The sequence below is a fragment of the Eublepharis macularius genome, chromosome 15, assembly GCF_028583425.1.
Source record: "Eublepharis macularius isolate TG4126 chromosome 15, MPM_Emac_v1.0, whole genome shotgun sequence".
In the NCBI taxonomy this organism is placed as follows: Eukaryota; Metazoa; Chordata; class Lepidosauria; order Squamata; family Eublepharidae; genus Eublepharis; species Eublepharis macularius.
Window position 1 is genome coordinate 24,315,741 of NC_072804.1, and position 15,233 is coordinate 24,330,973.

Sequence of the window (15,233 nt, forward strand, 5' to 3'; positions counted from 1 at the left end):
CAACTGGGACATTCAATAAACAAAGCAATAGAGTATGAATTGCTGAAATTTCAGTACAATAATACAGAGATTAAACAATGCTGAACCAAAACATAACTAATTTGATGTGAGATATTACATGGTACAGAAACCACCCAGTCGAGCATATTGACATCAACTGACGTTACCCAGTAGTTTAGTCTACGGACCCTGTCCCTTTACCCTTCGTCGAAGCATTTCTCCAAATTGTTTCCTTACAGCACAGCTCTATTGCCTGAGCAAAAAGCCTTCCTGAATAATTCAGTTTTGCATAGTTTGTGGAAGGCCAAGAGAGTGAGAGCTTTACTGGCCTCTTCAGGCAGGTCGTTCCATAAGGTGGAGGCCATCAGCCCAAACATGTAGTATATCTATAAATTCTGCTCTGACTAGACTGCAGTGTCCATGTAGATGCTGTGATCTCCAGCATAGTCTTCTTGACTATAAGGGATCCTATCCTACTCACCAGGGTTTTTTTTCTGGGAAAAGAGGTGGTGGAACTCAGTGGTGGAACTCAGGACCACACAATGATGTCACTTTGGGTCAGCTGGGACAAGGGGGGGTTTAAAAAGTTTAAATCACCCTTGGCGAAAATGGTCACATGGCCGGCGGCTCCACCTCCTGATCTGCAGACAGAGGGAAGTTTAGATTGCCCTCCGCACCAGTGGCCATGTGACCATTTTCAAGAGGTTCCGGAACTTCATTCCACCGTGTTCCAGCTGAAAAAAAGCCCTGCTACTCATCCATATATGCTCACATTCCACACCAAAGCTGCTGGAGTGGCGCAGAGGGCAATCTAAACTCCCCTCTCTCTGGAGGTCAGGGGCGGGGCCACCAGCCATGTGACCATTTTCACCAAGGGCGATTTAAACTTTTACAAACTCCCCCCTTGTTCCAGCTGACCCAAAGTGACATCATTGGCCCTGGGAGCATGCGTGCACTTTGCATGCGCACATGTGGTACCAGGGGCACCACCTCCCACCAAGAGTTGTCCCCTGTGCTGGCAACCCACTGAGTTCCACCACCTCTTTTCCCAGAAAAAAAGCCCTGTTGGTGGGTATATCTGTTGAATCAGAACCTTTGCTTATTTCATACCAATGTTTGAATTACAAGGAGACCAGCTATTCTGATGGCCCCCTTGGCTACTATTTCAGAAGCATCTGGAGGCAACACAATCGAGCCCCTACCTCTGTTCAAACATCATATTTTCCTCTTGCTTGGATGTCTCCACCATGTCTCTCCATGACTCCATGTGCCTGACAGAAGGCAAAGGGCAATCAGCTTTGCTTTGTTTTCCCTCCCCAGATCGACACATGTTATGACCCCAGGACCAACTGGCTGCCTGTCAGCCCCTCCTCAAACAATTGGTCTGGTCAGTCTCCCTGTTATTAATAAGAGGCATTTATAAATTCTTAAGGATTTCACTGCCTCTGGAGAAAACTGCATGGAATGGCTAGAGAAGCTTTCCTGATCAGTAGAAAGGGTTTCCCTAACTGTTTTAAGACTTCCCTTTATCTGTGGCAGTGTCAGAATCGAAAAGACCCTTGGCTGTTCTCAAGGAGAACAATTTATGTTCTTGAATGTCAGAAGTGAAGGAGCAGGAGAAGAGGTTGGAAGGTGGCCGTCAGCAACTGCACTGGAGTCTATATACCTCAACTGGAAAGAGGTACAGATACCAAAAGAAGAAAGCACCTGAAAACATTTCAATGCAGTTCAACAGTATCGTTGGTCATGTTTCTTTGTTGTAGCAAAAATGAATGGCTATCTAGGTTTCCTTAAAGCCTGACAATACTTTATTCCAGCAGAAGCCCTCATGGACTAGAGCCCATCTACAGTGCAGACCTAAAAAGAGTTACTTACACCCTTCCAAGTCCATCGAAGTCAATAGGGCACATCTCTGTTTAGGATTCTTAGCGAGACCTCTGAGCAAGGGCCTCTACTCCATGGAAACATATGCTGGAAAGAAATCTTTAAGAGCCTTGTGTATTTCCCCATTTGCTCTCCTGATGGTCGTGAATGTGCCCTCACAAGCACAGCTCATACTGACCCTGGAATTGTAAGAAAGGTTTGTGCAGGACCCCATAGTAAGAGTGGTTTATGAGGTCCAGAGGGAGGACCCATTATGCTGGCTTTAATGGAAAATATTGTCTCATTGTCTTAATCGATACTGAACAATTTAATGTGAATCAGGGCTGCTGAGGCAGTGAAATTATGCCTCCTTCTTTGAAAATGGGCAAAATACTGTAAATGGTGTGTTCCACTTCAGTATTTATTATGCAGATGTACTGGAGATGAAACAAAAATACCCAATAAGTCAATGTTAGATACATTACTTGGAAGGAAATTTCCAGTTCGCTTCAGTGGTGAAATCAGTTTTCTGCCTGCATATGTGAGAGCTCCAGCAACCCATCTGAACACACACACAATGCCTTTGTATCACTGCACTTAAGATGAGAAGAAAAGAAATCACAATAATATCTGCAGCAAAAAATATCACTAACAGAATATCTAGACATGGGTAAAGAACCAATTCAGTGGCAGAGTCAAGGGGAAGAACTGGTACGAAAGAGCAAATTATTGCAAATTTTGAAACGTAAGTTTACAATTAACAATTATTACCACATACGTTCAGGGCTTTTTTCAGCAGGAACACGGTGGAACAGAGTTCTGGAACCTCTTGAAAATGGTCACATGGCTGGTGGCCCTGCCCCCTGGCGCCCCCGCCACATGGGGCAGAGGGCAATCTAAACTCCTCTCTGTCTGGAGATCGGGGGCGGGGCCACTAGCCATGTGACCATTTTCTCTGAGGGCAACCCACTGAGTTCCACCACCTCTTTCCCCAGAAAAAAAGCCCTGCATACATTACTGCAATCTCCCTCACTTTAAATTATAACCATCCTCCTCAAATAAGACTTGGGTGCGATGAAGATGATTGTAAGAGACAATTGTACGAACCAGTTCCATGCAGTTCAGTGATTCTTATCATACATTTTATGTTACTTTGTGCAATGTAGTGTGTACCGAAGAGGAACTTTTAACTTTCTCCTCTTTGTGCCATTTCTACAGTGCAGCTGCCACCATGAAGTTGCCTTTTCCCTCTGCTAGGGAAACCAGACATGTACGACTGAAGGGCACCCAAATCAGGGCCTTTCCTTGTGGATGTTGAATTGGGAAAGTGTGTTCACACAATCAAAGGACCTAGCTGTTGATCATTTGCATTCAAACCGTGTGAAGCAGCCCAATTTCCCCAAAAGATTCTCTGTATGGATGCTCCTCTTGGATGCTCCTCTCTGATTGTTTGTGTGTCAACTATTCTCAGGGCTTTTTTTCTGGGAAAAGAGGTGGTGGAACTCAGCGGGTTGCCCTAAGAGAAAATGGTCACTTGGCTGGTGGCCATGCCCCCTGATCTCCAGACAGAGGGGAGTTGAGATTGCCCGGCATGGAGGGCAATCTAAACTCCCCTCTGCCTGGGGATCAGGGGACGGGGCCACCAGCCATGTGACCATTTTCAAGAGGTTCCGGAACTCCGTTCCACCATGTTCCAGCTGAAAAAAAGCCCTGACTATTCCTATGGGTTGTGCAATGCAATTGCTCTTTTATCTTACCAGTTTTGTTTATATTGTCTATATTGTATATTGTATTGTATTTTAACTGGATGTGAGCTGCTCTGAGCCTGCTTGTGGGGAAAGCAAACTACAAATTGAATTGATGATGATGATGATGATGATGACAGTAGAGGTAGGAAGTGATGCAATCAGCACTAAGCAGGCATGCTGCTGCTAAATGGGCAGCTTCCAGGGTTCATCTATAGTCAGGCTAATCTAAGTTTTAAATGGGTGGGCTTCTTGTTACCTTCCGCCCCACCTCCCCAGCTACTACTGCTTTTATCCGGAAATGCCAGGAAATGAACTTGAGATCTTATACATGCAAAATGAGTGTTTTACCACTGAGGAATGGCTGGTGCCCAACACATAGGCCCCTGTTTACTACCAGCCAGGAGAATGCCAGAAGTTAAAACAACAACCCCCTAGAACAAATCTGGGCCCTGCTCTCTGGGCCACACTGATTCTGAGACAAAGCCTTCTATTTTCATTGCATCTGTCAGTCCCTATCCATTGGAAGGTAATGTAAATGAAGCAGGAAAATATAGATGCTTCCTTACATGTTCTTCACTGTGCAGACTTAGATATCTGCAAGAAGATGCAAACAGGAATTACAACCAGTGAGGAAGAATTTATACAAGAAGGAGAGGGGTGAGCATCCCATCACCAATGGAGCTCCTTTACGAGCGGAACTACAAGTGACAAAAGGCACAGATTGGACACTTGTCAGCTTCCCTCACATTTTGATGGGAAATGTAGGCATCCTGGTCTTGCAGCTTGGCTCTCCGACTGCTGTCCAATGGACTTTTCAACTGTCACTTGTCCAACATTCCGCCAAGCTGCCTACATTTCCCATCAAAACTTGAGGGAAGCTGACAAGTGTCCAACCTGTGCCTTTTGTCACTTGTAGTTCTGCTCTACATGACCATGGACAAAACTGTGTAGGCTCAGGGATGGCCAGCTATGTCCTGGCCCAGAGTGATTTGTCCAGTTTTCACTCTATCATGTCCCTGGGGAAGGGGGGAAATGGAGACAGTTTTTCCCAAAGAAGGTTACAGCCACTACTAATTGATATCAAGAGATATTAATTTTCTGCCTGCAGGGAAAATATATTTGGGGACAGCTATCTCCATTGTAGGAAGACACTTGGTTTAGAACTTGACAATATTTTGAAATTGGTACTTGCTCCTATAGCAACCGTATTGTGGTTGTCTATGCCCACCTAGCAGCCATTTCATGACAGTGCCCACTACCTGTTCTCAAAATCCAAATATTTCCAAAAGCTGAATAAGGTTGGGGATCCCTGATATACTAGAGTGAATCTTTAATATAAACAGTCTACTATAAGAGCTACCATGTCTTTGCTTCTCCTTGCAAATGATTTCAATTGCAAGTGAACAGACCAGAGCATCAGGCCAATCAGGATGTAACTGGTGGCAGAAGATTCCAGCGCTGAGATTCTGTGCAATTCTGCAGTTTTGGATTTCTAGCTCTGGAATTTTATGGCCAAAAGTTATTTCCCTCCTTCATAGACTTATTATGCTGTCAAATTATATTTATAAACAAAAAAATGCAATGTTTGATCAGACCTGGCTAATATCCCTCCTTTTCTTGAAAAAAACCAGCTCAAGAGATAGCATTTGCAACTGCCTGTTAAGTAATTTGATCCAAATGGAATACATTGTGCTCACTGAGTCATGAACACGACTTATTTTTGCTCCATCATTTTCTGTTTAGTTTGCTTTATAAACGGGCAAAGGGCACAAGTGTCAAATTCTTGATGCAGGCCTCTGTGTGAACTGATAAGTTAAATCCTCACTGGAGGTCAGATCTATTCAGATGGTCCTACTGCTGATATGCAAAGCTCTGAGCTTTGCTCTGAACAGCTCTTCTGTTTAGAAAGAAGTTAATAACACCGTTATATGGGGGGAATGCACTGTTGAAACACGAGAATGCTGATTTAGAAAATATGTGGAGGTTAGTTCCTTTTGTTCAACGCAAACAGGCTAAGGAAGGCATTTGATCACAAAAGGATGTTGGCATAACAATGCCAAACAGTGTAATTTGCAGATTAAGCCTACGCAGAAACGAGGCCCATTTTGTTCAATAGGCTGAGACTCTACATGTCAGAGACACCTTACAAGCTAAACAGCATCAAATGCTACAGAAAGGAGATCAGAGCCCCCGATAGGTAATTTAGTTACAAAAAGCATCTGCCAGGTGGAGGGGGTCTGTCTGTCTGTCTGTATTTATTTAATCACATTTATATCCCACCCTCCCCACGAACGGGCTCAGGGCAGCTAACAACATACGTTATACAAGTAAAACCATATACATATCTAAAAAACATAAAAGCAATACAAAACAACTGGCACCATGATCAACTCAGGCTATAATAAATATCTTTAAAGAACCATTGTGGCACAGCCCAGGGAAGCTGCCAGCGGAGCACGGGACGTGGCAAACAGGAAGGGGACAATTTGCTGGCCCATGTCCATTTTGCAAGCCCTGCGGAACTGTAACCGGTCCCGCAGGGCCCATATCTCAATGGGGAGTATGTTCCATCAGGCCGGAGCCAGGGCCGAAAAGGCCCTGGCCTTGGTCAAGGCCAGACAAACATCCTGTGGGCTGGGAACAACCAGGAGCTGTTTATCCGCAGAGCACAAGATCAGAGCTCTGTTGCTGGGGAAGAGGAAGTAACTCTCACCCTCTCTCCTATTGCTCTGATCAAAAGTGCTCCCCCCACCCATGCTTTACACCCTATCCCAGTAAGGAAAAAATGCCTTTTTACTTTGGGAAATGGGAACAGGGAAAGAGTTAACCTTTCTCAGCCCTGTGGCGCAATCCATAACATGCGCAGCTGCCTGTTTTGCAACTGCATCATATGTTGGAGGGTGCAATCACAGGTGCCAGCAGCGGGCCTTAATGTCTATGAAGACAGCTGGCCAAAAGAAGTGATCCAGCACCTGGGCTGGGGTCTTGGTGGAGCCTTGATGCCTGGCCCAGGTAGGGCACATGTGTAGGAACTTGGGACTATACGTGGCAGGAATCAGGAAGAGGAGGGCGCACACCATGGGTAAGGTGCTGTCTGAGTCCAGCAAGGCCAACAGTCTTCGTCCAGAGAGGTCTACCTGAATCAAGAAGGCTGAGCGTTTCCCTGGGCAGGATGTCACAGGCAGGGCTACCTCCCATCCAGCATAACACTCCATCATAGAGCACATTAAGTGGAAGTGCCTCAGCTTTCCACAGGTGTAACATGGGCCCCTAGAGAATGCAGTGTTTGTGCCCTCAGGTGTCTCCAGGTCCCCTTTGAGTGTCCCGCTTGTGGTTGACCCCATGAGGGATCTGGGTGGGATGAGAAGGCTCCCCAGAGAGGTGGTCTAGGGCCGATTCTTCTTGGTTTCCCGCTCCTGCCAGTTGGTCTTCTGTTGGTGGGCTGGGCGAAGTGTTTGTGGGGGCCTGAACTGAAGGGCAACGTCAGCTGTGGCACAGTTTTCTAAAATAGTCACCAGTTCCTTCAGTTTGTGGGCTTGCTGCGCAGAGCCCAGGTTCAGATGGCGGGGGGTAGAGTTTGAAGCACCTGCTCGGCCACCACCTTTTCCACCATAACCTCTTCCTTGGGCATTATTGGTTCAAGCCAGCGGGTGGCCAGTTCTCTCAGCTCTGCCACCAAGAGCCTAGACTGTTCTTTTTTTCCCCACCTCTGACCCCAGAACCTCTGCCTGAAGGTCTCTTCTGTGATTTTGTAATGGCCAAGGATTGTGGCCTTTCGGGTATCATAGTTGGCAGCTTGGGATTTGGCAGTGCCCACAGGGCTCTGCCCGTGATATAGGGCCCTCGTATAAATGTCCACTGAGCTTTAGGCCACTGGGAGGCACCGGCTGTTCACTCAAAGGCCTCCAGGAAGGCCTCAGTGTCATCTCCGGGTGTCGACTTCCACAGTTGAAACGGCAGTGGGTGAACCCCAGTTCCTCCTGGGGGAGTTCATTGGTTGGGCTGCCTCCCAAATCTTATGTAGGTCACGTTCCACAGCAGCCTGAGCCTCCTGCTGCTGGGTCACAACATTACATTGTAATGCGTCCTGCCTCTCGATGAGGCCCTGAAGCCTGGCCTCAGATCCATGGCTTCAGGGTTTGATGTCAGCCTCCCCAGTCCCTCCTGGGGGGCCCTGTAGAGTAGCTGGTACTAGTTGAGCTCGGCTAGCCATCCAGCTAGCAGAGCAGGAAGATGCATTCAATGGGCCACAGTCTCTGTACCAGCAGCCAATGTGGGTGATTTCTCCCAGCTTGGGGCAGAGTCCAGGTCTGGGGTCCCCTCCTGAGGTGCCTTCTCCAGGCCTTGTGGTGTGGGAGGGACTCAGAAATGGGGGAGGGAAGGAGTTGCTGCCACAATCTAGTCCCTCTGTTCTACCAGCGACCGGCTCCTTCCCTGGCTGTGAGAGTGAGGCCTTGCCATTCCTCCCTGGCCTTTCCTCCCCAAGCCTTTTGAAGGCTCCTCCAGTAGCAGGGCCGGTTAGCTGGTTCAGAATGTTCTTGGACTGAGGGAAGGGAACATTGTCAGCCAGGGTGGGCAAGCTGAGGGTTGGAAAGAAGTCCAGGGAGATAAAGAAACTAAATAGCAGTTGGAAGGAGTCTGAAACCTGGGCCCTTTTCACACTACTTACAGGGACGCGCAACGACGCGGAACATCGTGCTACAAAAGCGGAAAATCGCGTTTTGTTGTGGGACAAAACACGATTTTCTGTGTTTGTAGCATGATGTTCCACGTTGTTGCGTGTCCCTGTAAGTAGTGTGAAAAGGGCCCAGTTTGGTTTAGTGGTTAAGAGTGCAGGACTCTAATCTGGAGAACTGGGTTTGATTCCTCACTTCTCCACTTGAAGCCAGCAGGGTGACCTTGGGTCAGTCACAGTCACAGCTTCTAGCTCTCTCAGCCCCTCCCACCTCACAGGGTGTTTTGTTGTGGGGATGACAATGGCACACTTCGTAAACCGCTCTGAGTGGGTGTTAAGTGCTGTGTGTTTTAAACATTTATGTGGTTTTATTGGTTTTAAGGTTATATGTATTATAAATTACTATACTGATTGTAATCCACCCTGAGGCTGCTGATGCGGGGAGGGCAGAATATAAATTGACTTAAATAAATAAGTCATCCTGAAGGGTGGTATATAAATTGAATGCTGTTGTTGTTGTTAAACCAGGAAGGCTGCAGAGGCAGAATGGTGTGAGAAAGGGGAACCTGCATGAAGGACAGGTGGATGGAAAACGGCAGACAAGGCAAGAAAGAGGGGGGAGGAAGTTCTGAAGAAATGGCATGGGATATGTAGGTCAGGAGGGACTGGCTATGAGTGGGGAGGGAAGGAAATGCTAAGTTAGCTGCTCAAGATACAGAGTGGCTAAAGGGACTGACAAGCAGGAATCTGAGAGCCAGTTTGGTGTAGTGATTAAGAGAGGCAGGACTCTAATCTGGAGAACCAGGTTTGATTCCCCACTCCTTCGCTTGAAGCCAGCTGGGTGACCTTGGGTCAGTCACAGCTCTCTCAGAGCTCTCTCAGCCCCGCCCACCTCACAGGGTGATTGCTGCGGGGACAATAACAACACAGATGGTTGTTGTGGGTTTTCCGGGCTGTATTGCCATGGTCTTGGCATTGTAGTTCCTGACGTTTCGCCAGCAGCTGTGGCTGGCATCTTCAGAGGTGTAGCACCAAAAGACAGAGATCTCTCAGATCTCTCACTGTGACACTGAGAGATCTCTGTCTTTTGGTGCTACACCTCTGAAGATGCCAGCCACAGCTGCTGGCGAAACGTCAGGAACTACAATGCCAAGACCATGGCAATACAGCCCGGAAAACCCACAACAACCATCGTTCTCCAGCCATGAAAGCCTTCGACAATACAATAACAACACACTTAGAATTGCGCCCGAGGCCCAGGGGAGGGAAAAAGATTTAATTTGAATTGTAATTTGTATTTTGTATGATCAACCACTCCATCACTACTTTATAAAGCTATTTTTTTATTATGGCAGTATGAAGGGAAAGCATTGAAGTGTAGTGTTTCGTGTTTGTAGGTTACCTTCCCCTTTTTTCCACCCCTCCTTTCCCTTCTCTTTTTTCTCCCTTCTTTCCCTTCCCTTGTGCTATTGTAGTCTTTTGTAGTTACTGTTATTGTAGTTTTGTATGTTAGATATTGAAATAACAACACACTTTGTAAAATGCTCCGAGTGGGTATTAGGTTGTCCTGAAGGGCGGTATATAAATCGAATGTAGTAGTAGTTGTTGTTAAGAACAAATGGGATGACAGAGACCTGGAACTGAGCACTTTAAGCAGGGCAGAAGAGGGCAGACAAGGGAGATTCAGGCAGCCGGTGACAGTCTCCAAGGATCGCTAGGCTTTGATGCGAGGCCACAGAAACACGAGACTTCGGCCTGCGGGTCTTCTTACTGGCGCTGCAGCAAAAAGTAGTGGAACGGAGGAGCCACGTGTTGGCTTGAACTATCCAGGTGCTTGTTTTCCATAGGCATATGGCCCAGACTAGCCCCAAATCATCAGAGCTTGGAAGCTAAGTAGGGCTGGCCTTGGTCAGTATGTGGATGGCAGACCACCAAGGAAGTCAGGAGTTGCTACACAGAGGAAGGCAATTGCAAACCATTTCTGTTCATCTCTTGGCTTGAAAACCAGGGGGTCGTCATCGTCGTCGTCACCATCATCTGATGAAGAAAACTGTGGTTCTCGAAAGCTTATGCTACAGTAAAGTTGGTTAGTCTTAAAGGTGCCCCTGGAATCTTTTCTATTTTGCTACTACAGATAAACACGGCTAACTCCTCTGAATCTATCATCATCATCATCATCATCACAGATTTATATACCACTCTTCAGGACAACTTAACAGCCACTCAGAGAGGTTTACAAAGTATGTTCGTATTATCCCCTCAACAAAACACCCTGTGAGGTGAGTGGGGCTGAGAGACCTCCTAGAAGCTGTGACTGACCCGAGGTGGAGCAGTGGGGAATCAAACCCGCTTCTTCAGATTAGTCCCGTGCTCTTAACCACTACACCAAACTGGCTCAGTCAGTTGCAACTTGACAGCACTTAATGAATTAATTAATGTTCAAAAGTAAACAGCAAACGTCCACTATTTTAATCAAATATCAATCAGTGTCAAAATGCAGATAGCAAATATCCGATAAGTATTTAAATATTTGTAGAATATCAGGAGAATATGACATCAACAGGGGAGAGCTTTGAAGGAAAATTTGTCCCAGCTCTCAGTGAACTTGAACATCTTTCTTTTTTATTTAGAGGTGATACGATATCTTACCACCAATAAAAATGTCACTGAGCATTCTCATGGCACCTTCTGAAACCCAGAACGGCTCCAGGGGTGTCTCCTCTTTCTCAGACTCCAGCATCCCTTTCTTCCATGTTTCACTTTCTCTGCCATGAGGTGAATTAGAAGTGTCAGCTCGAAATACTTGGCAAGCTAATATAAATTGAAACTGCCCTCAGTGAGAAACACTTTGAAATGAGGAGGAGGCCAAAGGCCATGGGAAGTGTAAAAAGAGCACTGGGAGGCATGGAAAGCAGAAGCAGGCTGTGCACCAATTTTTTGCTCAATAAATGCCCATTTGTTTCTCCTGGTGCCGAAGTCATTTGACGGAAGATTACATTTTCTGGCGCTTGACCCACAATATTTTATACCCGAGTTCATTCAGATGCTGCCAGCGTGGTTTCTATGCTATAGTATTTGCTCAAATGCAAGACTAGGGTTTTTTTCCAGGTGTGCTATCCAAAAAAAGAAGGGTTAATGTGAAATTTGCATACAAGTTACAGTTATGTCCATTAAAAACCCCCTTTTTAATTTTTTTACGAGATGGTCATCTTCCATTCAGGGTCATCTTCCTTTCAAGTTAACATGATATGTGAGGATCCTCTGTGTTCATTGAATATTTCCTTTCAGGCAGTTCACCGCTGAGTAACTCACGCACAGACCTGCAAACTTGATGTGATGGTATAATAGGTAGTATAATAAATCAAAATTCCAGTGGCACCTATTGTCAGTCCTGGGGTGGCAGTCCCTGACAGTTAGATCCCCAAGCCCCTCACAGCAAGCATTCAGGTGCATTGGTTGAAGAAACTTTATTCAGAGGTCCATACAGTTCAGGTATGCACTCAAAGGTAGCAGTTGGCAGAAGTGATTATTCAAACACGGGTACTGCTAATTATAGGAACACTCCCCCACCTTTTCGGTCCGTTGACGTTCCAGCGCAAACCCCCCAAAGTTACATGAGAACAGATAGTTTAGTCTAGACAAGGTACAGAGTGGAATCATCCCACCCTGAGAGAAGGATACATTCAGCACAGATAAAATGCAGCTGCAGCTCAGCTCCAAGGACGCTCAAAAGTGAAATCACGTATTTCCCTCTAGATAACGAAGAGGCCACTTGCTCTTCTGCAATTAATATTAGCCCTTAAGACACTCTCAGCTGATTCATACAGAATACATAGAATACAACGTATAACTGTGACAATCAGAATAAGATGCATAATGCAAAAATGGCATGGATGCTGGCATGCATGATACCTATTTAAGGTGCTTCTGGACTTTTATTTTATTTTGCTGCAACAGATTGAAACTGCTTCCCCCTTTGCAATCAAAATGGGGGGGGGGATGCCAGAGCAGGATTGCCGAGACCCAGCTCCTGGAATGAAGAACCAAAGGGAGATAGGTTGAACAGGAAGAACCTCCCAACCATCACTACACTATGTGAACTCAAGGTTTTGGTTTAATTTCTTTTTTTAATTCTTAGGACTCCCATATCAAAGTGACTGTATTGTTAGGTGGGCAAAGCTGCAAGGTTAACCCCTTCTCCTCCCTTCCTTTTCATTACTCAACATATTTTTCCTTTGAGTATTTCTTTATATATAATACAATTTGGCGGTCATGTTCTGCACGTCTCCTGCACAGCAGCTGTCTTATTTAAGGAAGTGGGAAAGCTACAACAGAGCGATCCCAAGTCAAGCTAGGGCTCCTGCCTCAAAGTTATCCATGCTGTCTCAGAGCCAAGCTACAAGTGAAGCCTGACACAGGTTGGACACTTGTCAGCTTCCCTCAAGTTTTGATGGGAAATGTAGGCATCCTGGTCTTGCAGCTTGGCTTTCCATGTAAATAAAGTTTACAGACCGGCAGTCTATGGGAGGGAGAACAAGCAGTTGGGAGGGGAGTGCAGGCATCAGGCTCTCGCCAGGCGCCCCCCTTTCACCTCGGCCATTTCCAGATGGCTTACCTGAAGCCACTCCATGCCGCAATGTTGTGGATCGTGCCGGGGAAAACGCGAAATATCGCGTTTTCCCCGGCACGATTCACAACATTGTGGCATGGAGCGGCTTCAGGTAAGCCATCTGGAAACGGCCCTCCACTGGGTGTGTGTGTGTGTGTGGGGTGGTTCTGTAAACTTTAATTACATGGAAAGCCAAGCTGCAAGACCAGGACGCCTACATTTCCCATCAAAACTTGAGGGAAGCTGACAAGTATCCAACCTGTGTCAGGCATCACTTGTAGCTTGGCTCTCAGTCATCATGTGTTCAGATACTGGACTGTTGCTATGGAACACAGATACAAAACTGAACTGGAATTTGGCACAGGCTGAGAAACGGATTGTTTTTGTGTTCTGGACAAAACTAAAACTGGGTTAGCAAAAACCAACGGAGGCTTTGAAAACAGGGACGAGTCATGCTATTATGCTATTATGTTGAAATGGGCACAGAAATAATCTTACTGTGGTTAGTGGATTCCCTTCCTCACTCATGGATTCAAAGATAGCTTTGGGGAGGGCAGGGTTCTGATCCACAGACCAGTTGTGGCAAAAGGGCACCTGCAGAAGACACACACAGAGCTCTGGTGCCTATATGGATGTTTTGCATTGGATTCAAGAGGGCAGGAGGGTGTCTGCGTATTAAAAAGGACTAGGATTACCGAAATCCAAATGAGCATAGCATATTAGGCATCATACAGAGTGTGGATATAATGAAGAAAAATAGTATTACATCAGTAGGAAACAATGAAGCAACAACAGAGTAACATGTGCAGCGATCTGATAACTGTCCTATAAATCCACAGTGCTTTCCCCTTAATAGATCCAGAGGAGTTAGCCGTGTTAGTCTGTAGCAGCAAAATAGTAAAAAATCCAGTAGCACCTTTAAGACTAACCAACTTTATTGTAGCACAAGCTTTTGAGAACCACAGTTTAGCTGCATGACGAAGAGAGCTATGGTTCTCGAAAGCTTATGCTACAGTAAAGTTGGTTAGTTTTAAAGGTGCTACTGGACTCTTCACTATTTCCCTTTATAATGCCCCTTCCAAAACTATTCTGTTAGGGATCAAGCAATATTTATGATTGGTTTCTATTTAGGGAAATGTGTAGAATGTTTTCCCAGAACAAAGTTTCTGAGCCTAGGGTCTTCGTCTTCTTTGTTTACACAAAATTTATTATACAAAAATATACAAAATCATAAAAGGAATAAAAGATGACAAGTATTACCCAAACAGTCCAACAAAAGACCCCATATCAATCATTTAAGCTACCTTACAACAAATTATAATAAAATCATTTACAATAAGCAATAAAATAAAATTACAATAAAAACAGGATAGACAAGCAAAGATGTCAATAAGAAACCTACTGCTACCTCCTTCACCCCCCACTTCTTCTTAGAAAAAAATCAAACCATAGAAGTTGGGATTTCTCGGAAGTATCTCCTGCTCATTGAGCCCAGGGTCTTCTTGATAAGACTTGGTTGCCAAATTATTGCCCAGAAGTTAAGCATGTTAGACCCAATCCGGAAAAGTGCACATCTTTATTGTATACAAGCAGGGCTTTTTTTCAGCGGGAACGCGGTAGAACAGAGTTCTGGCACCTCTTAAAAATGGTCACATGGCTGGTGGCCCCGCCCCCTGATCTCCAGACAGAAGGGAGTTTAGATTGCCCTCTGTGCCGTGCGGCATGGAGGGCAATCTAGACTCCCCTCTGTCTGGAGATCAGGGGGCGGGGCCACCGGCCATGTGACCATTTTCGCCGAGGGTGATTTAAACTTTTTAAAACTCCCCCCTTGTCCCAGCTGACCCAAAGTGAGGTCATGGTGCGGTCCTGAGTTCCACCACTGAGTTCCACCACCTCTTTTCCCAGAAAAAAAGCCCTGTATACACGGATCTCTCCTGCTGAACAAGTAACTGATGTGTCAGCTTTCCAGTGTCTGATCGCTTGCTGTAGAGGATGAGACAGATCAGTGGAACCACGCTTCCCGTCTTCCCAGAAACTGATGATTGGCACAATTATAGCTAAGGATGTACACAAACATACAATGGAATTTCCCCTACACGTACCAGTGTTATTTGGTACTTGCAGCTCTGCTCTATAGAGCTCTGCTCTATAGGAAGAAGACCATTTCCACATTTGAATTATCCACAGAAGTATTGCACAAGTTGTGCATTTCACAACCTTTTGGCCCAACTGTTTACATTTTTTCTTTTTTTTCCCCTGCTTCGCTATCTGAAGACGTTGTTGTTTTTCTTTCACATTATTTTATGCATCATAAAAGATGATCAAAAGCATTATGTTA